The following is a 26,637-nucleotide window of genomic DNA, read 5'->3' on the forward strand; positions in this document are numbered from 1 at the left end:
AGGTTCAGGTTCAAGATGGAATCGCTAAGAGCGGTCATTGCATGCCTGAAATGAATCGGGACATAAGGGATGCATACCTTCGTGTCCCCATTTATCCACCTCATCAGGCGTACCTCAGAATTGCGGTACGGGATTGTCATTACCAATTTCACCAAGGTAATGGCGGATATGATGGTGCTCCTGCGGAAGCAAGGTGTCACTATTATCACATACTTGGATGATCTCCTCATAAAAGCGAGATCAAGAGAGCAGTTGCTGGACAGCGTATCACCTTCTCTGGAAGTGAAACGGCAACACGACTGGATTCTATATATTCCAAAGTCGCAGTTGGTTCCTACAGCTCATCTGCCTCGCCTAGGCATGATCCTAGACACAGACCAGAAGAGGGTTTATCTCCCGATAGAGAGAGCTCAGGAGCTCATGACACTGGTCAGGAATCCATTGAAAACCAAAACAGGTGTCAGTGCATCACTGCACTCTAGTCCTGGGAAGGATGATGGCATCATACGAGGCCATCCCCTTCGGCTGGTTCCATGCAAGGACAATGGAACTTACTGGACAAGTGGTCCGGATCACATCTTCAGATGCATCGGTTAATCACCCTATCCCCCAGGGCCAGGGTGTCTCTCCTGTGGTGGCTGCGGAGTGCTCACCTTCTCGAGGGCCGCAGATTCGTCATTCAGGACTGGGTCCTGGTGACCACGGATGCAAGCCTCCGAGGGTGGGGGGCAGTTACACAGGGAAGAAAATTCCAAGGTTTGTGGTCAAGCCAACAGACTTGCCTTTACATCAATATCCTGGAACTAAGGGCCATATACAACGCCCTAAGTCAAGCGGAGTTCCTGCTTCGCGACCAACCGGTTCTGATCCAGTCAGACCGCAGGGGCTCATGTAAACCGCCAGGGCGGCACAAGGAGCAGGGTGGCGAGGGTAGAAGCCACCAGAATCCTTCGCTGGGCGGAGAATCAAGTAAGCGCACTGTCAGCAGTGTTCATTCTGGGAGTGGACACGACCTCCACCCGGAAAAGTGGTGACTTCATCAGGAAGTCTTCACGCAGTTTTGCAAATTTATGGAAACTGCCTCAGGTGGACTACATGGCGTCCCACCTCAATAAAAAGATAAAAAAGGTTTTACGTTGGGTCAAGGGACTCTCAGGCGATAGCTGTGGTCGCACTAGTAACACCGTGGGTGTTCCAGTCGGTCTATATATTCCCTCCTCTTCCTCTCAGACCCAAGGGCTGAGAATTGTAATAAACGGAGGAGTGTGAACAATATTCTTTGCTCCGGATTGGCCAAGAAGGACTCGGTACCCGGAACTGCAAGAAATGCTCTCAGAGGACCCATGGCCTCTGCCTCTCAGTTAGGACATGTTGCAACAGGGACCCTGTCTGATCCAAGACTTACCGCGGCTGCGTTGGACGGCATGGCGGTTGAACGCCGGATCCTAGCGGAAAAGGGCATTCCGGATGCAGTTATTCCTACGCTGATAAAGGCTAGGAAAGACGTGACAGCAAGACTTTTTCACTGTATATGGCGAAAATAGGTTGCTTGGTGTGTGGCCGGGAAGGCCCTACAGAGGAATTCCAGGGGGGTTGATTCCTGCACTTCCTACAGTCAGGAGTGACTATGGGCCTAAAATTAGGATCCATAAAGGCCAAGATTTCGGCCCTATCCCTTTTTCTCTCAAAAAGAACTGGCTTCACTGCCTGAAGTTCGGACGTTGTTACAGGGGTGCTGCATATTCAGCCCCTTTTGTGCCTCCAGTGGCACCTTGGGATCTTAACGTGTGTTGGATTCCTAAAATCCCACTGGTTTGAGCCACTTAAGACCGTGGAGCTAAAATATCTCACGTGGAAAGTGGTCATGCTTTTGGCCTTAGCTTGGACTAGGCGTGTGTCAGAAATGGCGGCTTTGTCATGTAAAAGCCCATATCTGATCTTCCATATGGAAAGGGCAGAATGGAGGACTCGTCCCCAATTTCTCCCTAAGGTGGTATCATCGTTTCATTTGAACCAACCTATTGTGGTGCCTGCGGCTACTAGGGACTTGGAGGATTCCAAGTTGCTGAACGTAGTCCGGGCCCTGAAACTTTATGTTTCCAGGACGGCTAGAGTCATAAAAACTGACTCGTTATTTATCCTGCATGCACCCAACAAGCTGGGTGCTCCTGCTTCAAAGCAGACTATTGCTCGCTGGATCTGTAGCACCATTCAGCTTGCACATTCTGCGGCTGGACTGCCGCATCCTAAATCAGTAAAAGCCCATTCCACGAGGAAGGTGGGCTCTTCTTGGGCGGCTGCCCGAGGGGTCTCGGCTTTACAACTTTGCCGAGCTGCTACTTGGTCGGGTTCAAACACTTTTGCAAAATTCTACAAGTTTGATACCCTGGCTGAAGAGGACCTTGAGTTTGCTCATTCGGTGCTGCAGAGTCATCCGCACTCTCCCGCCCGTTTGGGAGCTTTGGTATAATCCCCATGGTCCTTACGGAGTACCCAGCATCCACTAGGACGTCAGAGAAAATAAGAATTTACTCACCGGTAATTCTATTTCTCGTAGTCCGTAGTGGATGCTGGGAGCCCGTCCCAAGTGCGGACTCTCTGCAATACATGTATATAGTTATTGCTTAACTAAAGGGTTATTGTATGAGCCATCTGTTGAGAGAGGCTCAGTTATTGTTCATACTGTTAACTGGGTATAGTTATCACGAGTTGTACAGTGTGATTGGTGTGGCTGGTATGAGTCTTACCCTGGATTCCAAATCCTTTCCTAGTAATGTCAGCTCTTCCGGGCACAGTTTCCCTAACTGAGGTCTGGAGGAGGGGCATAGAGGGAGGAGCCAGTGCACACCAGATATAGTACCTAATCTTTCTTTTAAGAGTGCCCAGTCTCCTGCGGAGCCCGTCTATAGCCCATGGTCCTTACGGAGTACCCAGCATCCACTACGGACTACTAGAAATAGAATTACCGGTGAGTAAATTCTTATTTAAAAGATGAATTGAGAGCTTTGATAAATTATGACAAATTAAAAGCGGAAATATTTAACAATTTTTTTTCATCAGTATTTACCAGGGAGGATGAGCTGGTGACATTAGTGCATAACAATAGTGAGGGTAATGACTCTTGGCTTGATGCTTGTTTAAGTGAGGAAGTAGTCCTGGAGAGACTAGGTAACGAAGATTAATAACTCACCAGGCCCAGACGGTATTCATCCAAGGGTTATTATGGAGCTTAGGTTACAGCTAGTAAAACCCCTATACTTAATTTTCCATAGTTCAATTAGATCAGGTATGGTACCAAGGGACTGGCGCATAGCGGAGGTAGTGCCTTTATTCAAAAAGGGAAATAAAAATTAACCTGGAAACTATAGACCAGTAAGTTTAACCTCTATAGTGGGTAAAATATTGGAAGGCATTTTGAGGGATAGCATAGGGGATCGCCTACAGGCTACAAAGTTTATTAATAAAAGTCAGCATGGGTTTGTAAGGGACAGATCATGCCAAACCAACTTAATTAGCTTCTACGAGGAAGTGAGCAAGAATCTTGACCCTGCAAAAACAGTGGACGTGGTGTATTTAGATTTTGCAAAAGCCTTCGATACAGTGCCTTATAGGAGACTGATCAACAAACTACAGGAACTTGGTCTAAGTTATATTATTTGTACATGGATAAGTAATTGGCTGGATAACAGAGTGCAATGAGTAGTGGTCAATGGGATGTTCTCCAGCTGGGCACCAGTAGTCAGCGGAATACCACAAGGGTCAGTTCTTGGGCCACTGCTCTTCACTATATTTATCAATGACCTAGGAATAGGCCTGGAAAGCACAGTGTCAATCTTTGTAGATGATAAGTAAACTGTGTAAGGTAATTAATTCAGAAGGCGATGTGGAGTCCTTACAGAATGACTTAGTTAAACTGGAAACCTGGGCGTCTAAATGGGGAATGAGGTTTAATATGGACAAATGCAAAGTTATACATTTTGTAAAAAAAACCCACACATGCATCCTACACTCTAGATGGGGAAAATATAGGGGTAACTATGGTGGAAAAAGATTTTGGGATGTTCATAGATAATAGGCTTAATAACAGTACACAAAGTCAAAGTGCAGCAAAGAAGGCAAGTAAAGTCCCTGCGTGCATTAAACGCGGCATAGAGACAAAAGACGAGGATGTAATCCTGCCACTGTACAAATCATTGGTACGTCCGCACCTGGAATATTGTGTTCAGTTCTGGGCACCGTATTAGAAAAAAGATATCGGGGAACTAGAAAGAGTTCAAAGAAGAGCTACCAAACTGATAAAAGGAGAAAAGAAAAGGACGACCCGGCACTGGTCTTAGTGTCAAAGATAAACTAAAATAAATAAACCAGAATTCGGACAATTAAGATATATTTACATAAATTATCAAATCTCTGTCCAGTATGGTGGTGCGCCCAGAGCCAGAAGGAACATATGTCAAAAATGGGAGAGGAAAGGAAGGCTCTTGTGTGGGCGCACTCTTAATAAATTGAAATAAAGTTCAGTAGTTTTAATTATTCATGAAGGATAATAAAATATAACTTTTATTGGATATACATTACAAAGAATATCTCATGATTACCCATTGAGCAACATAGGATCCAAAAAATGAATGTGATTTAAAATGCATATTAAATTGAGAAATTTGAAAAATAAAGGAATGTTCTGGTCCTGTCTCACAGGATGTGATAAGGAAGGCTGTAGACACTTTACTGTTCTACACCCGTTTCCGCCTGACCAGTACAGAAAATCTGTGTTGATAAGACCAGAATATGGTCAATTGTCAAATATGAAAATGTTGGACAGGTCCGGCGAAAGATGGTGAGACATTACCGACTTCCCACCGGTCACCAACCAAATGCACAGTGTGATTTATTTATAAAGAGCTTAGAGGGTCTTGAGCTATTATATAAACAGAGTATGCATTCGTAGGGTGAGGATATTGTAGAAGGAATAGAGACAAGTGGTGATACTGCTGTTGGTGTCAGGTAACGCACATCATAAAGATGAAAAGTCTACTACACTGGGTATTCCCTGTGAGTCTCCCCCTCAGGTACTGACCCAGCCCAACACTGTATAGCTTCCAAGATCGGACGAGATCGGGCACTGGCAGTGTGGTATGGCAGTAGACAGATGGGTGGGTTGGACGCCAATGAGAGTGCACCTATATAAGAAGGTGTGACAATTGGTCACAAAAGGTGTGGATCTGCTTTCTACGTTAGGCTGGATGCAGCAGGTCCCACATTAGTGGTATTGCGTATCCTGGATCATAGATGAGAGTCCACGGAAAAAAGAAAGAATCAGAATAGGAGCAGAAGGCATAAATAATTATGTGCAAATTGTCCCGCTAGCAAACATTTGCTGACATCAAGCATATACGCAAAAATAATTCATAATGGATATAAATATTGGTAATCCTGTAAATGAATTTTCCAACAAATAAAGAAACCAAGAAGTATAGGCATATATATGTATATATATATATATATATATATATATATATATATATATACACACAGGTGGACAATGAGAGGCGGCACTCAGCAGACTTGTGAAAAACTTCAAACCAATGTATTCAGTGCAGTCAGGTGACCTCCAGGAAGTGAACAAGCCCTGCGGGGTGAAACGCGTTTTCCGAGCCAGCGGATCCACCGGCACCAACCACGCCACTTGAGGGTATCTTTGCTGCTGATCCTACACAGGTCATGTACACAGGCAGTGCCTTTGTTGGTAATGTTGAGCATTAATTATTATTATTCTTGTTAGTAATTGCACCAGTGACCCAATTCTATGGGGGTATTCTTTCTCACTGACAAAGGGGCTAAGACAATGCCTACTTCATTGTTACGTATATGCTTATCTTCTTTTTTCCTGTGTCAGCAGCATCACCTTTGTATGCATATAATTATCTAGGGGATATTTCTATCAGCATTCCAGGTTATTATTATTACCTTATAATCAGGGAATACTATATATATATATATATATATATATATATATATATAATATATATATATATATATATATATATATATATATATATATGCCTATACTTCATGGTTTCTTCATTTGTTGGAAAATTCATTTACAGGATTACCAATGTTTATATCCATTATGAATTATTTTTGCGTGTATGCTTGATGTCAGCAAATGTTTGCTAGCGGGACAATTTGCACATAATTATTTATGCCTTCTGCTCCTATTCTGATTCTTTCTTTTTTCCGTGGACTCTCATCTATGATCCAGGATACGCAATACCACTAATGTGGGACCTGCTGCATCCAGCCTAACGTAGAAAGCAGATCAACACCTTTTGTGACCAATTGTCACACCTCCTTATATAGGTGCACTCTCATTGGCGTCCAACCCACCCATCTGTCTACTACCATACCACACTGCCAGTGCCCGATCTCGTCCGATCTTGGAAGCTATACAGTGTTGGGCTGGGTCAGTACCTGAGGGGGAGACTCACAGGGAATACCCAGTGTAGTAGACTTTTCATCTTTATGATGTGCGTTATCTGACACCAACAGCAGTATCACCACTTGTCTCTATTCCTTCTACAATATCCTCACCCTATGAATGCATACTCTATTTATATAATCGCTCAAGACCCTCTAAGCTCTTTATAAATAAATCACACTGTGCATTTGGTTGGTGACCGGTGGGAAGTGGGTAATGTCTCACCATCTATCGCCGGACCTGTCCAACATTTTCATATTTGACAATTGACCATATTCTGGTCTTATCAACACAGATTTTCTGTACTGGTCGGGCGGAAACGGGTGTAGAACAGTAAAGTGTCTACAGCCTTCCTTATCACATCCTGTGAGACAGGACCAGAACATTCCTTTATTTTTCAAATTTCTCAATTTAATATGCATTTTAAATCACATTCATTTTTTGGATCCTATGTTGCTCAATGGGTAATCATGAGATATTCTTTGTAATTTATATCCAATAAAAGTTATATTTTATTATCCTTCATGAATAATTAAAACTACTGAACTTTATTTCAATTTATTAAGAGTGCGCCCACACAAGAGCCTTCCTTTCCTCTCCCATTTTTGACAAACTGATAAAAGGGTTAGAGTCTCTGGAGGAAAGGCTTGATAGGTTAAATATGTATACACTAGAAAAGAGGCGTCTAAGAGGAGACATTATTAATATCTTCAAATATGTAAAGGGTAATTACAAGGAGCTAGCAGCGGATTTGTTTATTAAAAGAACTCTATATAGGATGCGTGGGCACTCGCTTAGGTTAGAGAAGAGGAAATTCCGTACACAACATAGGAAAGGGTTCTTCACGGTAAGGGCATTAAAGATTTTGAGTTCCCTGCCGGAGAGGGTAATAATGACAGACTCTGTAAATGTATTTAAAAGCGGATTGGACAAATTCCTAACTGGTAAATGTATCCAGGGCTATAGCATTTATCATATGGACATTACATTATCTGGGAGTGGTAAGAATCATTGTTTTCATTTGGTACTAATCCATTACTTCAGCAGACACATTATAATATGAATAGATTAACACAGAATACAGGTTGAACCCGATGGGCAGTTTGCATCTTTTCACCTCACTGACTATGTAACTATGTAACTGACTGATTACTGTGTATAACACATGGATAAATGAGCCTGAAACATAAAGCAGTGTGATTCTAAAACAATTGTGGAATGGCATCTAAAATGGGTGTACTACGATTGGCCGGCTGTCGGGATCCCGACGCCCAGCATACCAATGCCGGGATCCCGACTGACGGAATGCCGGCAGCGGGGCAAGCGCAAAAGAGCCCCTTGCGGGCTCGCTGCACTTGCCATGCTGCGGGCACTGTATTTATTCTCCCTCCAGGGGTGTCGTGGATACCCCAAGAGGGAGAATAGTTGTCAGTATCCTGGCGGTCGGGATCCCGGCGACGGTATGCTGAGCACCGGGATCCCGACAGGCGGGATATTGAGTTCCTCCCATCTATCTTCTATCAGCCATATCCTCTCTAGTAAATTCAGAGAAACTTTATTGCATTCCCATTGGGGGTGACCTGCTCCACCCTGCTCCTATTCTTTCTCACCCTATATATACAATATAGTTTCCTTTTCCACTATCATTTAGAAAATAATGTAAACTCTATCTATAAAGTTGGGATTCAGAAAATATGCTTTACGTAGTGTGGGTTGCTGGTATACTGGTTAAAGATTCTGCCCAGCAGAATTGGGGCTATGGATTAGGATCTGGCCAAGTTGGTATTTGTGTGGAGTTTGTATGTTTTACAGTAGCAGGTATGGGTATAATTGCATGGTCTTGAGGCATGCTGGAAGGTTAACTGGGTTCACTATATTGATCCTGGTGTTTGTTTGCCTTTGATATAGAAATGATACAACATGGGCATTTAAGGGGACATAGGGGGTAATTCTGAGTTGATCGCAGCAGGATTTTTGTTAGCAGTTGGGCAAAACCATGTGCACTGCAGGGGAGGCAGATATAACATGTGCAGAGAGAGTTAGATTTGGGTGGGTTATTTTATTTCTGTGCAGGGTAAATACTGGCTGCTTTATTTTTACACTGCAATTTAGATTGCAGATTGAACACACCACACCCAAATCTAACTCTCTCTGCGCATGTTATATTTGCCCCCCATGCAGTGCACATGGGCCCTCATTCCGAGTTGATCGGTCGCAAGGCGAATTTAGCAGAGTTACACACGCTAAGCCGCCGCCTACTGGGAGTGAATCTTAGCTTCTTAAAATTGCGACCGATGTATTCGCAATATTGCGATTACTAACTACTTAGCAGTTTCAGAGTAGCTCCAGACTTACTCTGCCTGTGCGATCAGTTCAGTGCTTGTCGTTCCTGGTTGACGTCACAAACACACCCAGCGTTCGCCCAGGCACTCCCACCGTTTCTCCGGCCACTCCTGCGTTTTTTCCGGAAACGGTAGCGTTTTCAGCCACACGCCCCTGAAACGCCGTGTTTCCGCCCAGTAACACCCATTTCCTGTCAATCACATTACGTTCGCCGGAGCGATGAAAAAGCCGTGAGTAAAATTACTTTCTACATAGCAAAGTTACTTGGCGCAGTCGCAGTGCGAACATTGCGCATGCGTACTAAGCGGATTTTCATTGCGATGCGATGAAAAATACCGAGCGAACAACTCGGAATGAGGGCCATGGTTTTGCCCAACTGCTAACAAAAATCCTGCTACGATCAACTCAGAATTACCCCCTATGTCCCCTTAAATGCCCATGTTGTACCCCCATAGAAAGAAAAATTGCACAGGAGTCAGCATAGAGCAGTGTGTCCCAACTCTGAGTTAGAAAAACAGCACAGATTGTAAGCAAATTCCCTATCTTCCAAGAGTGGGAAGCACAGGAACCTCATGCACATAAAGGGGCTGATAAAAATGAGCAATAATATTTTATTATTTTTATTTGGTTAAATAAGGGAAACCTCCAGGTATTATGAGACATTTTAATGGTTTCTAAGTTAAGATTCTGATTCTGAGTTGCTCCTACTCTGAGTTAGGCTCAGTTTCAGATATTAAGGCGTTTTAGGATGTGAGCTGGGCAGTGTCAAAGCGCGCACACTTTACCGCCCTGACTTATGAAAGTGTCAGGGGAGTGTTGTGGGGTTTGTATCCAGTGATGCCGAGAGGGGGAGTAGCGAGTACTCTTTACCCGACCTAGTCTTGTTGGAGCCAGGGCCGGCTCTAGGCATGTTCGAATAGAGCGGCCGCGCAGGGCGCCACCCTTAATGGGCGCCACGCGCTGGCGCCGCCATATTCGATGCTGGAGCCGGCCCTGTGTGTGTGCTGCTGCAGCATTTGGCGGTCGCGCTGTGTATGCGCGCTGCGCGGCGCCGGTATCTAACGTCAGACGCCGGCGCCGCGCATAGCCCGCCTGCACAAGTGGCCGCCCGCCCGCCAGCCCGGACCCAGGCTCAGGCTCACTCGCCCGGCCTCCCGCCCGCCCGCCAGCGCTCCCACACAGGCGGACAGCAGTACTCCTCCCCAGCGCCGCAGGTATTTTTTTTTTTTTGGGGGGGGGGGAGAACCGCACTGTGGGGGCATTTCTGGCACACAGGGGGCATTTTTGGTTATGTGGGGGGCATTTCTGGCACTGTGGGGGGCATTTCTGGCACTGTGGGGGCATTTCTGGCACTGTGGGGGCATTGCATATCTGGCTCTGTGGGGGCATATTTGGCACTGTGGGGGCATATCAGGCACTGTGGGGACATATCTGGCCCTGTGGGGGCATATCAGGCACTGTGGGGGCATATCTGGCACTGTGGGGGCATATCTGGCACTGTGGGGACATATCTGGCACTGTGGGGGCATTTCTGGCACTGTGGGGGCATTTATCTGGCTCTGTGGGGGCATTTATCTGGCACTGTGGGGGCATTTCTGGCACTGTGGGGGCATTTCTGGCACTGTGGGGGCATATCAGGCACTGTGGGGGCATATCAGGCACTGTGGGGGCATATCAGGCACTGTGGGGGCATATCTGGCACTGTGGGGACATATCTGGCACTGTGGGGACATATCTGGCACTGTGGGGGCATTTATCTGGCACTGTGGGGACATATCTGGCACTGTGGGGACATATCTGGCACTGTGGGGACATATCTGGCACTGTGGGGGCATTTCTGGCACTGTGGGGGCATTTCTGGCACTGTGGGGACATATCAGGCACTGTGGGGACATTTCTGGCACTGTGGGGGCATATCTGGCACTGTGGGGGCATTTCTGGCACTGTGGGGGCATTTCTGGCACTGTGGGGGCATATCAGGCACTGTGGGGACATATCTGGCACTGTGGGGGCATATCTGGCACTGTGGGGACATATCTGGCACTGTGGGGACATATCTGGCACTGTGGGGGCATTTCTGGCACTGTGGGGGCATTTCTGGCACTGTGGGGGCATCTATCTGGCTCTGTGGGGGCATTTATCTGGCTCTGTGGGGGCATTTATCTGGCACTGTGGGGGCATATCAGGCACTGTGGGGACATATCAGGCACTGTGGGGGCATATCTGGCACTGTGGGGGCATATCTGGCACTGTGGGGACATATCTGGCACTGTGGGGGCATTTCTGGCACTGTGGGGGCATTTATCTGGCTCTGTGGGGGCATTTATCTGGCACTGTGGGGGCATTTATGTATCAGGCACCGTGGGGGCATTTATGTATCAGGCACCGTGGGGGCATTTATGTATCAGGCACCGTGGGGGCATTTATGTATCAGGCACCGTGGGGGCATTTATGTATCTGGCATCGTGGGGGCATTTATGTATCCTGCACCGTGGGGGCATTTATGTATCCTGCACCGTGGGGGCATTTATGTATCCTGCACCGTGGGGGCATTTATGTATCCGGCACCGTGGGGGCATTTATGTATCTGGCACCGTGGGGGCATTTATGTATCTGGCACCGTGGGGGCATTTATGTATCTGGCACCGTGGGGGCATTTATGTATCTGGCACCGTGGGGGCATTTCTTGCACTGTGGGGACATTTCTTGCACTGTGGGGGCATATCTTGCACTGTGAGGGCATTAATGTATGTGGCACTGTGGGGGCATATCTGCGCTGTGGGGGCATTTATCCATCTGGAACTGTGTGGCCATTTATGTAGCTGGCACTGCTGGGGGGCATGTCACGTGTAGCTGGCACTGCTGGGGGGCATGTCATGTGTAGCTGGCACTGCTGGGGGGCATATCATGTAGTGTTCCCGCTAGGCGTCTGTGGCTGGGCAGTGTGTCTCAGTGCTCTACCTGGCGCAATGTGTCTAATGTGCTCTTATAGGAGGTTCTACCTGGTGCAATGTGTATTAGCTGCACTACTGTGTGGTGTAATGTGAATTGCCACTATAATGTGGCTACGCACCTTCCCCACGAAGTAACTCCCCTAAATTTTTGCTGCGCGCCTTCGGCGCGCACTGTCCATGCTTTAGCGTGTGGAAATGGGAACAACAAGCATTACAGTATGTACATCATTTTGCCCACCTAACTTAAAAATGTGCCCTCCCTGTGATCAGCAACCTGCCCTAAAAAGTGAACACTAGCACGTGTAGCTGGCACTGCTGGAGGGCATGTCATGTGTAGCTGGCACTGCTGGGGGACGAGACCACGCCCACTTTTTCAGGAGGCCACGCCCACTTTTCCAAGAGCGCGCGCGCGATACTGATGCCCCCTTACTTTTTACATTTTCTAAGGAGGGGGTCTGGCCACAAAAGTACTAGGTCTCGGCAGAGCTGTTGGCGCCCCAGGTTGCATCAAAAGCTCTGAGTCATGGATACAGGGAAGGGAAGCCTGTTTCTGACGTATCTCTAGCACCTAGCATTGGGCTGGTGCAAGTGCAGATAGTAATGACAGTTGCGATGGCTTGTGTAACATAAATGGCCGCACTTGTTTCTGCTTGCACGTGCAGAATCCCCTGCATTAGTTGAATGGATAATAATATTAGCATAAAGTATTAACAAAAGTTCCTGCTGCTGACGCAACTACAGCCATTTTGTGTGCGGCTCCAGCCCCACACAGTACCAAACGCACACTGTAGCCATGACATTAGTAAACATTGACATGTTCTTTTTAATTAGGATATGATTGTAATACACAAGAAAAATGACTTATGTTATTTCAGGTAATCTTTGTGAAAGTATCTTCAGAAATTGCTGACTAAAACTAACCTATTAAAAACACCATTGCACTATTACACCATTACACTATTACACCATTACAATTTCAGCTTTTTGTTTTAAAAAGTTTATTCAACCTCATAACGGTAACAAGACATGTTCCAGCAACACATGCACGTGACTAGAGGCTCTAGGATCCCTTGCGTGTAGTGATACATCAGAACAGTGATGCACATAAACCAAAAGCATAAGTAGCATCTGGCTAATTCATATAAGGAAGGAGTGGGAATAGGGAAGGGTGAGGAAAGTGCGATAAAGGTCATCACTGGAGCTATGAATAAGTACTCTGAGTGAGTGAGTAAGCATTCATATGATTGGGGATATTTCTGTTAACAAGAGGCAATGGGGGTCATTCCGAGTTGATCGCTAGCTGTCGTTGTTCGCAGTGCAGTGATCAGGCAAAAAATCGGCACTTCTGCGCTTGCGTATGGTGCGCACGTGCGACGTACTTTCACAAAAGCCGATGCAGTTTTACACAAGGTCTAGCGACGCTTTTCAGTCGCACTGCTTGAGTGATTGACAGGAAGTGGGTGTTTCTGGGTGGTAACTGGCCGTTTTCGGGGAGTGTGTGTAAAGACGCAGGCGTGTCAGATAAAAACGCAGGAGTGGCTGGAGAAACGGGGGAGTGGCTGGCTGAACGCAGGGCGTGTATGTGACGTCAAAACAGGAACTAAATAGTCTGAAATGATCGCTAGCTAGGAGTAGGTCTGCAGCTACTCTGAAACTGCACAATCTTTTTTTGTAGCAGCGCTGCGATCCTTTCGTTCGCACTTCTGCTAAGCTAAGATACACTCCCAGAGGGTGGCGGCTTAGCATTTGCACTGCTGCTAAAATCAGCTAGCGAGCGATCAACTCGGAGTGAGGGCCAAAGTCTGCAAGTCCTCACAAATGTATGAGATGAAGTACTTAGATAAGTAATCATTTTCTCACAAAAGTAGCAACTAAACACTATGCCACATTTAGAATGTATGACAATTTAGTGTCATTTTTGTCAATTCACTATATTGACAGGACTAACAGAAGTGACCAAGGTTTCCTTAGAATGAGTCAATTTATGATTTTATGTAATAATAGAGAAACTTTGTACCAGAAACCGAAATTGTGGGACAGCCATATGTGGAAGAATTTGTCCAACTCATTCTCCAACTCATTGGGGGATATTCAGTTGTTTGAAAAGTCAGTTGGGTGTCTGTTTTTATCTAATAGATAGGAAAAAACAGACACCCAACCGACTTTTCAAACATTTGAATTCCCCCCATTGAGTCTTACGGCCCATACACGCTAAATGAGTACCCTCCGACGCCGATATTGGCGGCGGCGGGGACCCGGCAGGGTGTCGGCATTGGCGAGTGCATACACACTTGCCAATGCCAGCGAGGAATGGAGCTACAGCTGGGTGGCAGCGGGGGGAACGACGGCCATGCTGCATCTGCAGCATGGGCATGGCTGTCGTTAACGAGGACCTCCCTCGTTTGTACACACTAGACGAGATTGTAAAAGATCTCGCTCAGATTGGCCCTTTTACGTTCTTGTCTAGTGTGTATGGACCTTTACATTCTTTAGGGTCTAATGGAACCAGGTACAAAATTCAGTCTGTTTTTTTGTTGGATATATATAGAATCGACACCATTGAAGATTATCTCCTGCCTACTAGTCTACCCACTGAAAGCATATAACCTGGAGAACCAAGCAACCATTTGGCTAAGATTGGAGGCCAAGTAATATTATCTGATATCATTTGGGGTTTTTCTATCTATCTACTGTGTCGTTGTTTTTTTTTTTTATTTGATCTAAGATGGAAATCAGTAGTTGCACTAGTAATGTCTGAATATTCTCAGCATCCGTGTAATTTTAAATTGCAAAAATTGCACTAGTATCTGTATTAACGAGGTGGACAAATTAGTTTTAAAGCAGTGGGAACCTGAGGAAAATGCTCTTTGTAGATGGTTTGATAACTATTATACCCCTTTTACACTCGCACACCCGGGTCACTCCCGGAATGCTTCCCGGGATGCATTCCCGTGACTGACCCCTTTCACACTGCACTAAGACCTGGGATCGACCCGGGACAGCCCCATTTACACTGATCCCGGGATATCCCCGCAAATGCATATGTATGTCATTAGAAATGGCCTTGGGCTCAGAAAAGATGACATCTTCTTTTCTGAGCCCAAGAAAGCTCCAATCCGAGGCCTTTTAACAGTCCCGGGTAGTGAAACCCGGGACGGGCCCTTTTACACTACCCAGCTTCCCGGGACGGTCCCGGGTTTAACCCAGGTTAAGACCTGGGTTGAAATCCCGGGATGCTCGTCCCGGGAAATTGTCCCTGTACCCTTTCACACTGAGAAAAATCTTGGGATGATGCGCGTTCACGTGCAAAATCCCGGGATTGTCATGCAAGTGTAAAAGGGGTATTAGTGACCGTCCAAGATAGCTTCACTTGTTTGCTTTCCAAGTGCAGACTTTGTTTAAAATGTAAAAAGACTAGAAAGGGTGGATGACACATGAACGGGAAGGTAACAAATCATCTTATATCACAATTACAAGCCATCCTTGGCAAACAATTATATTTTGTATTCATCATTATCGACCACCTCCTTCTTTATGTCTGGAGAAAGCCATAATTGTGCAGAAAAACAATAGTGGCATCAATAGGCGTCCATGTCTGGTGCAATTTGTTATATTAACATCCGTGGATGTGATGCTAAATATCAATACTCTGTTAAGATTATATTGGGCATGATTCTGAGTCTAATGTAATACCAGCGCAATTCAGACTATCTATGTGACCACAGTGCCACCAGCCCTGCTGCCATCACCATCATAGGCGTTTGCACCAGCTCCATCCTGGGTGCAGGAGATCCTGCTGATATTGGATGGATCTCTGCATAACCTTGCCGCAGGATGGCATATATGTCTGTGTACATGCCCATGGCAAATGTATTCTATATATACCTGTTACCAACCATGGGCGATACAGAGTTGTGTACCATCCAAATTAATCTCCAGCTGTGACTTACTGAGTATAAGTGGTCTGTAACAGGGTGTTCTCATGTAAGCTTAGAAAGGGCCTGTTGGAGGAATTGCAGGCTATGCAGAGTTTGCATACGTGTAATGATGCCCATTTCAGACATGTTTTGTGCTATGGATAGGGCTGGTGCATGTGCGCACTGATAATCAGCGCTCTGAGACCAAGCACATGGAGGGGGGTGGTAAGGCTGCAGAAATGGGGAGATCTCTGTATAGGGGTGAATATTCATACTTATTTCCATACATACAGCGTAACTCTGCATCAGCCACAGTGTGCAGTGGTGTAGAAATACAGGGCCTAATTCAGATCTGATCACTGCTGTGCGATTTCGCACAGCAAGCGATCAGATCCGAACTGCACATGCACCGCAATGCGCGAGCGCGTCGGACGGCTACAACGGCATCAACGGTCAGCGATGGTATGGTGCGAAGGATCCATTCGCACGGGCGTTCGCAAGGTGATTGACAGGAAGAGGCCGTTTGTGGGTGGCAACTGACCGTTTTTAGGGAGTGTCCTGAAAAATGCAGGTGGGCTAAAGCGTTTTCAAGGAGGGCGTCTGACGTTAGCTCCGGCCCCGATCAGCAGGATTCAATCTCACTGGATAAGCAAGTCCTGGGCTGTGCAGAGACTGTACAAACTGATTTTTGTGCAGCTCTGCAACACATAGGAACGCACACTTGTACAGCGATTTTACCCTTCCCCTGTAGGCGGCGACTATCTGATCGCAGGGCAGCAAAAAACGCAGCCTAGCGCTCAGATCTGAATTAGGCCCACCGTCACAGGTGTGCTGTTATACGCCCAGTTACACGTCCAACATGTTTGTATTTTTTGTCTTAAAAACTTACTCCGTTTAACCTCATTAAACTAATGGCAAGGTGAGTCAGGGAAGATTAGGACAATTGTTATTACTTGTGGCATTTAATGTGTACATCAAGCTTTTTAGAACATTTTATTAAGTGCTCCTAAAAACGCCGTTCAGCACGCATGCAACAAAACTCCCAGTAGAAGAATAGGACAAGACACGAAGACCTCCGCTGTGTTTATTTATTTATTTATTTATTTATTAACAGTTTCTTATATAGCGCAGCATATTCCGTTGCGCTTTACAATTAGAAATCTTCACTGTGCTTCTCTCTGACTGGTGTTGTCATGGAAATCAGCGGGTGACATGTTAATATTTAATCAGAGTAAGCTGCTCTTACTCATAGTTTCACACACATAGAAATCAATACTCCGCCATGTTAATGGTAATGCAATATAATAATTTATTATTATTATTATATTTTGGGTGGGGACCAGAGGTGGCAGGGAAGGAAGGAAAAAGAGGGTGCAGGGACGGGGAGCTGCTGAGGGGCTGGGGCAGCTGAAGTGTATGAGTATGTAATGTGCCACATTGTTGGTAGGTGCCTCGGTGTGTGTAAGAACAGCTGGTGTTGGATAAAGCAGACGTCTTAGCGGGATGTAGTTATGTGCCGGTCACTATACCGACGCCGGGATCCTGACCAGTCAACAGCCCAACGATTCACCAACTGCATGTTACCTACTGCAGACAGGGGCACCGGCAGAATATTGATAGGGGGATACCCACTTTGCCTTTCACCAAAATATTTCTATTCTTCTCTATAAAGACAGTGTATATAGCAACTGGATATGTCCTTTTCATGTGTGATCACAAAGGCGGAAGCAGAGCCAGGAAACATGCTCTGCAGCAATACAAGCATGCCATCACATTGTGGGTTTTAACTCAGGAGCAGCGTTTATGACTATGGGGGTAATTCTGAGTTGATCGCAGCAGCAAGTTTGTTAGCAGTTGGGCAAAACCATGTGCACTGCAGTGGGGGGCAGATATAACAATTGCAGAGAGAGTTAGATTTGGGTGGGTTATTTTGTTTCTGTGCAGGGTAAATACTGGCTGCTTTATTTTTACACTGCAATTTAGATTTCAGTTTGAATACACCCATGGGTAAAAGTGGTCCTGGTGAGGTGGTGGAACTCATGGAGGAGGACCATGGAAGCACCAGGACCTGAGGAAGGAGTAGGTGGCTGCAGCTCATCAGTAACACTAGTGCCGCCTGTATCATCGATTGACGCAGATGATGGGGTGGGCTTTTCTGTTGGAATTACTGTGCAGGGCAATGGAGATGGTGGAACTAGTTCCCCCCACTATTACAGGTGGTGGAACTCAGTTCCACCTCGTTCCCCCCCACTTTAACCCCTGAATACACCACACCCAAATCTAACTCTGTCTGCACGTTATATCTGTCCCCCCTGCAGTGCACATGGTTTTGCCCAACTGCTAACAAATTTGCTGCTGCGATCAACTCGGAATTAGGCCCTATACTAGATCAGCATTGATAAAGTACTTTGTCAAGTTGGTGTCCACCCACCTCTGCTGAAAAAGCTATTTTTACCTGAGCTGCTATTTGTACTCTTGTATAAGAAGCTATTGGACTGGCTGTACCTTTAGCTGGAAGAAAAGCCTATTTGTTGTACAGCACTTCAGGCTCCAGTGGTCACCTTGCTCTACCTACCCGCTACAGGGCCTAATTCAGACCTGATCGGTGCTGTGCGTTTTCGCACAGCAGCCGATCAGGTCTGAACTGCGCATGCCAGACAGCCGTCTCAGCCCTGCGATCGACTCTGCTTGATTGACAGGCAATGGTGTTTGCTGAGCGGGAGGGGGCGGGCCGGCGGTGTTTGGCCGCCATTTTAGGGGCGCGGGCCGGGCAACGGATAGCTCCCTGCCAGCGCGCAGGAGCTGTGCTGGCAGGGAGCTACTCTTCAAGTACAAAAGCATCGTCGCTGTGCGATGCTTTTGTACTTGTGCAGAGGGTCGGGCCTGACGTGCGGGGCGGACTAGCCCTGTGCTGGGCGTCCCCCCCGCATTTCAGGGAAGCTGAACATACATGTGCTAAATTTAGCACATCTACGATCAGGTATGAATTAGGGCCACAAAGTGTAAAATCAATCAAGTACATTTAAGACCAGTGAATCTGGGATTGTAAAAAATAACTTCCAAAATGATGTGTCAGAAAATAATCTAAAAATAAGCTCCATTATTGCAAAACTAATCTGACCAGTTTCTATGAGGAAGTACGTTGTTAATTGTATATTGGCAACATAGTTGATATGATCTACTGCATTTGGATTTTGCTAAAGCGTTTGGTACAGTTCTATTTATACCCCTTTTATACTGAAGCACAAAACCCGGGTTTTTGGTCATTGTAAAAGCAAACTACCCAGGATTAAGGGGGTTATTCAGTACAGATTGCAGATCTGCTAAAAAAAAAGCAGAATCTACAGTTTTTTCTTTCACATGCTGGGAGCCGCCCATCGCAGGGTAAGGCCACCCAGCATGCAGAATGGACTGCATGATGGCTGCGACCGCAATTTTATTGCAGTCACAGCAACTGTGGATGACCCCCTGCAGCACAGCTAGACTGCATGTGCAGACGGTCAGCCGCCATTTTTCCCATCGGAGCGAAAATGAAAAGGCCGCCGCCGATACCGTTTTCCCTGCGCCGCCCCAGTGGTCCATCAGCACCCCTGCGAATGCCTCTGCTTGTCAATCAGGTAGAGGCGGTCGCACCCATTGTTAACCGATCCCATTCACGCACGCACAGGCTGGAACCTGCACATGCACATTGGCGCCACCAACGGATTAATTGCGGTTGGGACCTGAAGAAATCCCTAAATCCCAGGTGAACAACCCTGTTCCTGAATAGACATGGCAATTATCAGGGTTGTTGTGGAAATAGGGTATTACACTGCCCAAATAACCCAGGTAATTGCCTAGTCGACACAGGTCGGCCCTCAGTGTAAAAGGATCCCTGAGAAAAAGCCCAGGTCGACAAACCTGGCAATCCAACCTGGGTAGCGTGCGAGGTTGGACCCGTGTAATGGGGCAGGGTAAATGGGTACCCCGGTCATCCAACCCGGATTTGATAGTATGGGGAGATTGGATTTCCCGGCACTTGGAGATGATATAGCCCTAAACCCAACCCTAACCCTAAATTCTCTATAGTAAACATTTTGACTGTGTAGACATTTTGACTGTGTCAACATGTTAACCATTAACTATTGTTGACAACAAGACTACATCCCTTTTATTATTTATTGAAAGCTGCAAGTGGAGAAAATAAAAGGAGAAGGGGACTATAAAGAGAAAAAGAGAATTATGAATGAAAGTGGGATTATAGGGATAAAAGGATAAATTACTGTACCCTACAAATAAGGCCTGACAAATTCTCTGCTTAGTTCAATCACTGTGTAAGCCTGTTCTTAAGGAGAAATCTGTGGGTACCGTTGATCACCCCTAATTTTAATTCATATTTGTGTTATGATCTTATAGTAGGATAAAGTCATATGTGAAACCAAGGTCCATTTGTGAGGACTCTGGAATGAATGATGGGGCATCATAGGGCTAGCTTCTTATGTTTTTGGCAAAAGTGCTAAAAAAACGTCAGTCAGTAGGGGGGAGGAGGGGTTTGACCAGACACAAATAGCAGGTTAAATACCTTTTCTCTGACGTCCTAGTGGATGCTGGGAACTCCGAAAGGACCATGGGGAATAGCGGGCTCCGAAGGAGGCTGGGCACTCTAGAAAGATTTATGACTACCTGGTGTGCACTGGCTCCTCCCACTATGACCCTCCTCCAAGCCTCAGTTAGATCTTGTGCCCGGCCGAGGTTGGATGCACACTAGGGGCTCTCCTGAGCCCTTAGAAAGAAAGTATAGATTTAGGTTTTTTATTTTCAGTGAGACCTGCTGGCAACAGGCTCACTGCAGCGAGGGACTAAGGGGAGAAGAAGCGAACTCGCCTGCTAGCAGCCGGATTGGGCTTCTTAGGCTACTGGACACCATTAGCTCCAGAGGGATCGACCGCAGGCCCAGTCCTTGGTGTTCGGTCCCGGAGCCGCGCCGCCGTCCCCCTTACAGAGCCAGAAGCAAGAAGAGGTCCGGAAAAACGGCGGCAGAAGACATCAGTCTTCACCAAGGTAGCGCACAGCACTGCAGCTGTGCGCCATTGTTACTCAGGCACACTTCACACTCCGGTCACTGAGGGTGCAGGGCGCTTGGGGGGGGCGCCCTGAGCAGCAATAAAAACACCTTGGCTGGCAAAAATGCCACAATATATAGCCCCAGAGGCTATATATGTGGTAAATACCCCTGCCAGAATCCAGAAAAAAGCGGGAGAATAGGCAGCGGAAAAGGGGCGGAGCTATCTCCCTCAGACACACTGGCGCCATTTTCTCTTCACAGTGCAGCTGGAAGAAAGCTCCCCAGGCTCTCCCCTGTAGTTTTCAGGCTCAAAGGGTTAAAAAGAGAGGGGGGGCACTAAATTTAGGCGCAATATTGTATATACAAGCAGCTATAGGGGGAAAATTCACTCAGTTATAGTGTTAATCCCCACATTATATAGCGCTCTGGTGTGTGCTGGCATACTCTCTCTCTGTCTCCCCAAAGGGCTTTGTGGGTCCTGTCCTCAGTCAGAGCATTCCCTGTGTGTGTGCGGTGTGTCGGTACAGCTGTGTCGACATGTTTGAGGAGGAGGCTTATATAGTGACGGAGCAGATGCCGATAAATGTGATGTCGCCCCCTGTGGGGCCGACACCAGAGTGGATGGTTAGGTAAAAGGTATTAACCGACAGTGTCAACTCCTTACATAAAAGGGTGGATGACGTAACAGCTGTGGGACAGCCGGCTTCTCAGCCCGTGCCTGCCCAGGCGTCTCAAAGGCCATCAGGGGCTCAAAAACGCCCGCTCATTCAGATGGCAGACACAGATGTCGACACGGAGTCTGACTCCAATGTCGACAAGGTTGAGACATATGCACAATCCACTAGGAACATCCGTGACTTGATCCCGGCAATAAAAAATGTGTTACACATTTCTGACATTAACCTCTAAAAATGGGTTTTTATGTTTGGGGAGAAAAAGCAGGCAATGTTTTGTTCCCCCATCAGATCAATGAATGAAGTGTGTGAAAAGCGTGGGTTCCCCATGATAAGAAACTGGTAATTTCTAAAAAGTTACTGATGGCGTACCTTTTCCCGCCTGAGAATAAGTTACGCTGGGAGATATCCCCTAGGGTGGATAAGGCGCTCACACGGTTGTCAAAATAGGTGGCACTACTGTTTTAGGAACGGCCACTTTGAAGGTACCTGTTGATAAAAAGCAGGAGGCTATCCTGAAGTCTGTATTTACACACTCAGGTACTAGACTGAAACCTGCAGAGCGTGCTGCTGCAGCGTGGTCGGTGACCCTGTCAAACATACTAGTTTGCTAACATGAGAACATATTAAAGACGTCGTCTTATATATGAGGGATGCACAGAGGGATATTTTGCCGGCTGGCATCCAAAAATGAATGTAATGTCCATTCTGTCAGGAGGGTATTAGAGACCTGTCACTGGACAGGTGATGCTGACCTTAAAAGCCGCATAGAGATTCTGCCTTATAAGGGTGAGGAATTATTTGGGGATGGTCTCTGGGACCTCGTATCCGCAGCAGCAGCTGGGAAGAAATATTCTTACCTCAGTTTTCCTCACAGACTAAGAAAGCACTGTATTATCAGGTACAGTCCTTTCGGCTTCAGAAAAGCAAGCGGGTCAAAGGCGCTTCCTTTCTGTACAGAGACAAGGGAAGAGGGAAAAAGCTGCACCAGTCAGCCTGTTCCCAGAATCATAATTCTTCTCTCGCTTCCTCTGAGTCCACAGCATGACGCGGGGGCTCCACAGGTGTAGCCAGGTACGGTGGGGGGCCGTCTCAAAAATGTCAGCGATCAGTGGGCTCGCTCACAGGTGGATCCCTGTTCATTCAAGTAGTATTTCAGGGGTACGAGCTGGAATTCGAGATGTCTTCCCCCCGCCGTTTCCTCAAATATGCCTTGCCGACAACTCCCTCAGGCAGGGAGGCTGTGCTAGAGGCAATTAATAAGCTGTATTCCCAGCAGGTAATACTTAAGGTGCCCCTACTTCAACAAGGACGGGGTTACTATTCCACACGGTTTGGGGTACCGAAACCGCATGGTTCGGTGTGACCCTTTTTTATATTTAAAATCCTTGAACACATACATAAAAAATTCAAGTTCAAGATGGAATCGCTCAGGGCGGTTATTGCAAACCTGGACGAGGGGGATTACATGGTATCCCGGGACATCAAGGATGCTTACCTGCATGTCCCTATTTACTATCCTCGCCAGGAGTACCTCAGATTTGTGGTACAGGATTACCATTACCAAGTCCAGACTCTGCCGTTTGGACTGTACATGGCACCGAGGGTGTTACCAAGGTAATGGCCGGAATGATGATACTCCTTCGAAAAAGGGGAGTTTTAATTATCCCGTACTTGGACAATCTCCTTATAAGGGCGAGGTCCAAGGAGCAGTTGCTAGTCGGGGTAGCACTATTTTGGAAAGTGCTACAACAGCACGGTTGGATTCTAAACAGTCCAGAGTCAAAGCTGGTTCCTACGACACGTCTACTGTTCCTGGGGATGGTTCTGGACACAGACCAGAAATAAGTGTTTCTCCCGGAGGAGAAAGCCAAGGAGCTGTCATCTCTAGTCAGAGACCTCCTGAAGCCAAAACAGGTATCGGTGCATCATTGCACGCGAGTCCTGGGAAAAATGGTAGCTTCCTACGAAGCAATCCCATTCGGCAGGTTCCATGCAAGAATTTTTCAGGGGGACCTGTTAGACAAGTGGTCCGGGTCGCATCTTCAGATGCATTAGGCTGATAACCCTGTCTCCAAGGACCAGGGTATCTCTACTGTAGTAGCTGCAGAGTGCCCATCTTCAAGAGGGCCGCAGGTTCGACATACAGGACTAGGTCCTAGTGACCATGGTTGCCAGCCTTTGAGGCTGGGGGGCAGTCACACAGGGAAGAAACTTCCAGGGACTTTGGTCAAGTCAGGTGACTTCCCTACATAAATATTCTGGAACAGAGGGCCATTTACAATGCCCTGAGTCAGGCAAGGCCTCTGCTTCAAAACCAGCCGGTCCTGATCCAATCGGGCAACATCACGGCAGTCGCCCATGTAAACCAACAGGGCGGCACAAGAAGCAGGATGGCGATGGCAGAAGCCACAAGGATTCTCCGATGGGCGGAAAATCATGTGTTAGCACTGTCAGCAGTGTTCATTCCCGGAGTGGACAACTGGGAAGCAGATCTTCTCAGCAGACACGACTTCCACCCGAGAGTGTGGGGACTTCATCCAGAAGTCTTCCAAAGGATTGTACACCATTGGGAAAGGCCACAGGTGGACATGAAGGCGTCCCGCCTCAACAAAAAGCTATAAAAGATATTGCGCCAGGTCAAGGGACCTTCAGGCGATAGCTGTGGACGCTCTGGTAACACCGTGGGTGTACCAGTCGGTTTATGTGTTCCCCCCTCTGCCTCTCATACCAAAGGTACTGAGAATAATAAGAAGGCGAGGAGTAAGAACGATACTCGTGGTTCCGGATTGGCCAAGAAGAGCCTGGTACACAGAACTTCAAGAAAATATATCAGAGGACCCATGGCCTCTGCCGCTCAGACAGGACCTGCTGCAGCAGGGGACCTGTCTGGTCCAAGACTTACCGCGGCTACGTTTTGATGGCATGGCGGTTGAACGCCGGATCCTAAAGGAAAAGGGCATTCCGGAGGAAGTCTTTCCTACGCTGATTCAAGCCAGGAAAGATGTAACTGCAAAACATTATCACCGCATATGGCGGAAATATGTTGCTTGGTGTGAGGCCAAAAAAAAAGGCCCCAACAGAGGAATTTCAACTAGGTCGATTTCTGCATTTCCTACAAGCAGGAGTGTCTATGGGCCAAAAAATTAGGCTCCATTAAGATACAGATCTCGGCTCTGTCGATTTTCTTCCAGAAAGAATTAGCTTCAGTACCTGAAGTTCAGACATTGTAAAAGGAGTGCTGCATATTCAGCCCCCGGTGGTGCCTCCAGTGGCACCTTGGGATCTCAACGTGGTGTTGAGTTTTCTTAAAAATCACATTGGTTTGAACCACTAAAAACCGTGGATCTAAAATATCTCACGTTGAAAGTGGTCATGTTATTGGCCTTGGTTTCGGCCAGGCGTGTATCAGAATTGGCGGCTTTGTCATATAAAAGTCCTTATCTGATTTTCCATATGGATAGGGCAGAATTGAGGACTCGTCCCCAGTTTCTCTCTAAGGTGGTATCAGCTTTTCACTTGAACCAACCTATTGTGGTGCCTGCGGCTACTAGGGACTTGGAGGATTCCAAGTTACTGGACGTAGTCAGGGCCTTGAAAAATTATGTTTCCAGGACGGCTAGAGTCAGGAAAATTGACTCGCTATTTGTCCTGTATGCACCCAACAAGTTGGGTGCTCCTGCTTCTAAGCAGACTATCGCTCGCTGGATCTGAAATGACACGATTCAGCAGGCGCATTCTGCGGCTGGACTGCCGCATCCTAAATCAGTGAAAGCCCATTCCACAGGGAAGGTGGGCTCATCTTGGGCGGCTGCCCGAGGGGTCTCGGCTTTACAGCTTTGCCGAGCTGTTACTTGGTCAGGGGCAAACACGTTTGCAAAAATTCTACAAATTTGATACCCTGGCTGAGGAGGACCTTGAGTTCTCTCATTCGGTGCTGCAGAGTCATCCGCACTCTCCCGCCCGTTTGGGAGCTTTGGTATAATCCCCATGGTCCTTTCGGAGTTCCCAGCATCCACTAGGACGTCAGAGAAAATAAGATTTTACTCACCGGTAAATCTATTTCTCGTAGTCCGTAGTGGATGCTGGGCGCCCATCCCAAGTGCGGATTGTCTGCAATACTTGTAAATAGTTATTGCTAACTAAAGGGTTATTGTTGAGCCGTCTGTTGAGAGGCTCAGTTGTTTTCATACTGTCAAACTGGATATAGTATCACGAGTTGTACGGTGTGATTGGTGTGGCTGGTATGAGTCTTACCCGGGATTCAAAATCCTTCCTTATTATGTCAGCTCGCTCGGGCACAGTGTCCTAACTGAGGCTTGGAGGAGGGTCATAGTGGGAGGAGCCAGTGCACACCAGGTAGTCATAAATCTTTCTAGAGTGCCCAGCCTCCTTCGGAGCCCGCTATTCCCCATGGTCCTTTCGGAGTTCCCAGCATCCACTACGGACTACGAGAAATAGATTTACCGGTGAGTAAAATCTTATTTTAAGAATGCATCTGCTTGATATGCTCCTAGACATCATAATCACCTCTGCAGAATCTCCCTGGATGAAAAATACATAAAAAAATGCTGCTTTTTTTTCTAAATCATAATCTGTTGCATATATAGAAAGGAAGACTACGGCGCTTTGGTGCAGTTTTGTGATATCTATACCATAAGTGTAAGTAACCCTTAATCAGCAGATAAAAAACACTTCTCAATATATTATGTGAGCGGCAGCTTATAGTACGTATAAATGTGCTTGGCATGCACATATAGGTAATTAAAGGAATTGGTGAATACAAGCGCCCAAGAGTGTAATTTGTATAACAGGGTGAAATGAAGGTATTTAAGGAAACTGGTTTAGACAATTTATCTGATAGCCAGAGAAGCTTAATTCAAGCGGTACTTCTTTGTCGCTTAATACATGTGGATAAAGCAAAGAAGAACAAACATAGTGTGTACCGTTTAAAATTTCAAAGCATATCACTGCAAAAGTTCCATAGGCTCAATTAGGGAACCAGCGTATTCCCAAAACACAATCAATGTATAGCCTGAGCAGTGTATATATAAAAAATACAAATATTTAATACACAAAATGACATAAAAATATATAAAAGTACATAAAAGTAAATAAATAGCTGTATAACATGCGTACAGAATAAGAGAATATATCAAGCTTATCTGTCCATAAATAGCTGGAAGGCATGCGTACAGACTACAGAGTTCAAAATTGTATATGGCTT

General features: G+C 46.5%; 1 protein-coding gene and 2 pseudogenes across 2 annotated transcripts in view; 2 read left to right on the forward strand and 1 right to left on the reverse strand.

The window, feature by feature from the left end:
* TEC (tec protein tyrosine kinase) overlaps positions 1–26,637 on the forward strand; it is a 309,465-nt gene that overhangs the window by 18,692 nt on the left and 264,136 nt on the right. The gene's annotated exons all lie outside the window — the stretch shown is intronic.
* On the reverse strand, positions 5,029–5,147 carry LOC134944623 (5S ribosomal RNA; annotated as a pseudogene).
* On the forward strand, positions 6,394–6,512 carry LOC134941693 (5S ribosomal RNA; annotated as a pseudogene).

Source organism: Pseudophryne corroboree, chromosome 1, assembly GCF_028390025.1.
Source record: "Pseudophryne corroboree isolate aPseCor3 chromosome 1, aPseCor3.hap2, whole genome shotgun sequence".
Lineage (NCBI taxonomy): Eukaryota > Metazoa > Chordata > Amphibia > Anura > Myobatrachidae > Pseudophryne > Pseudophryne corroboree.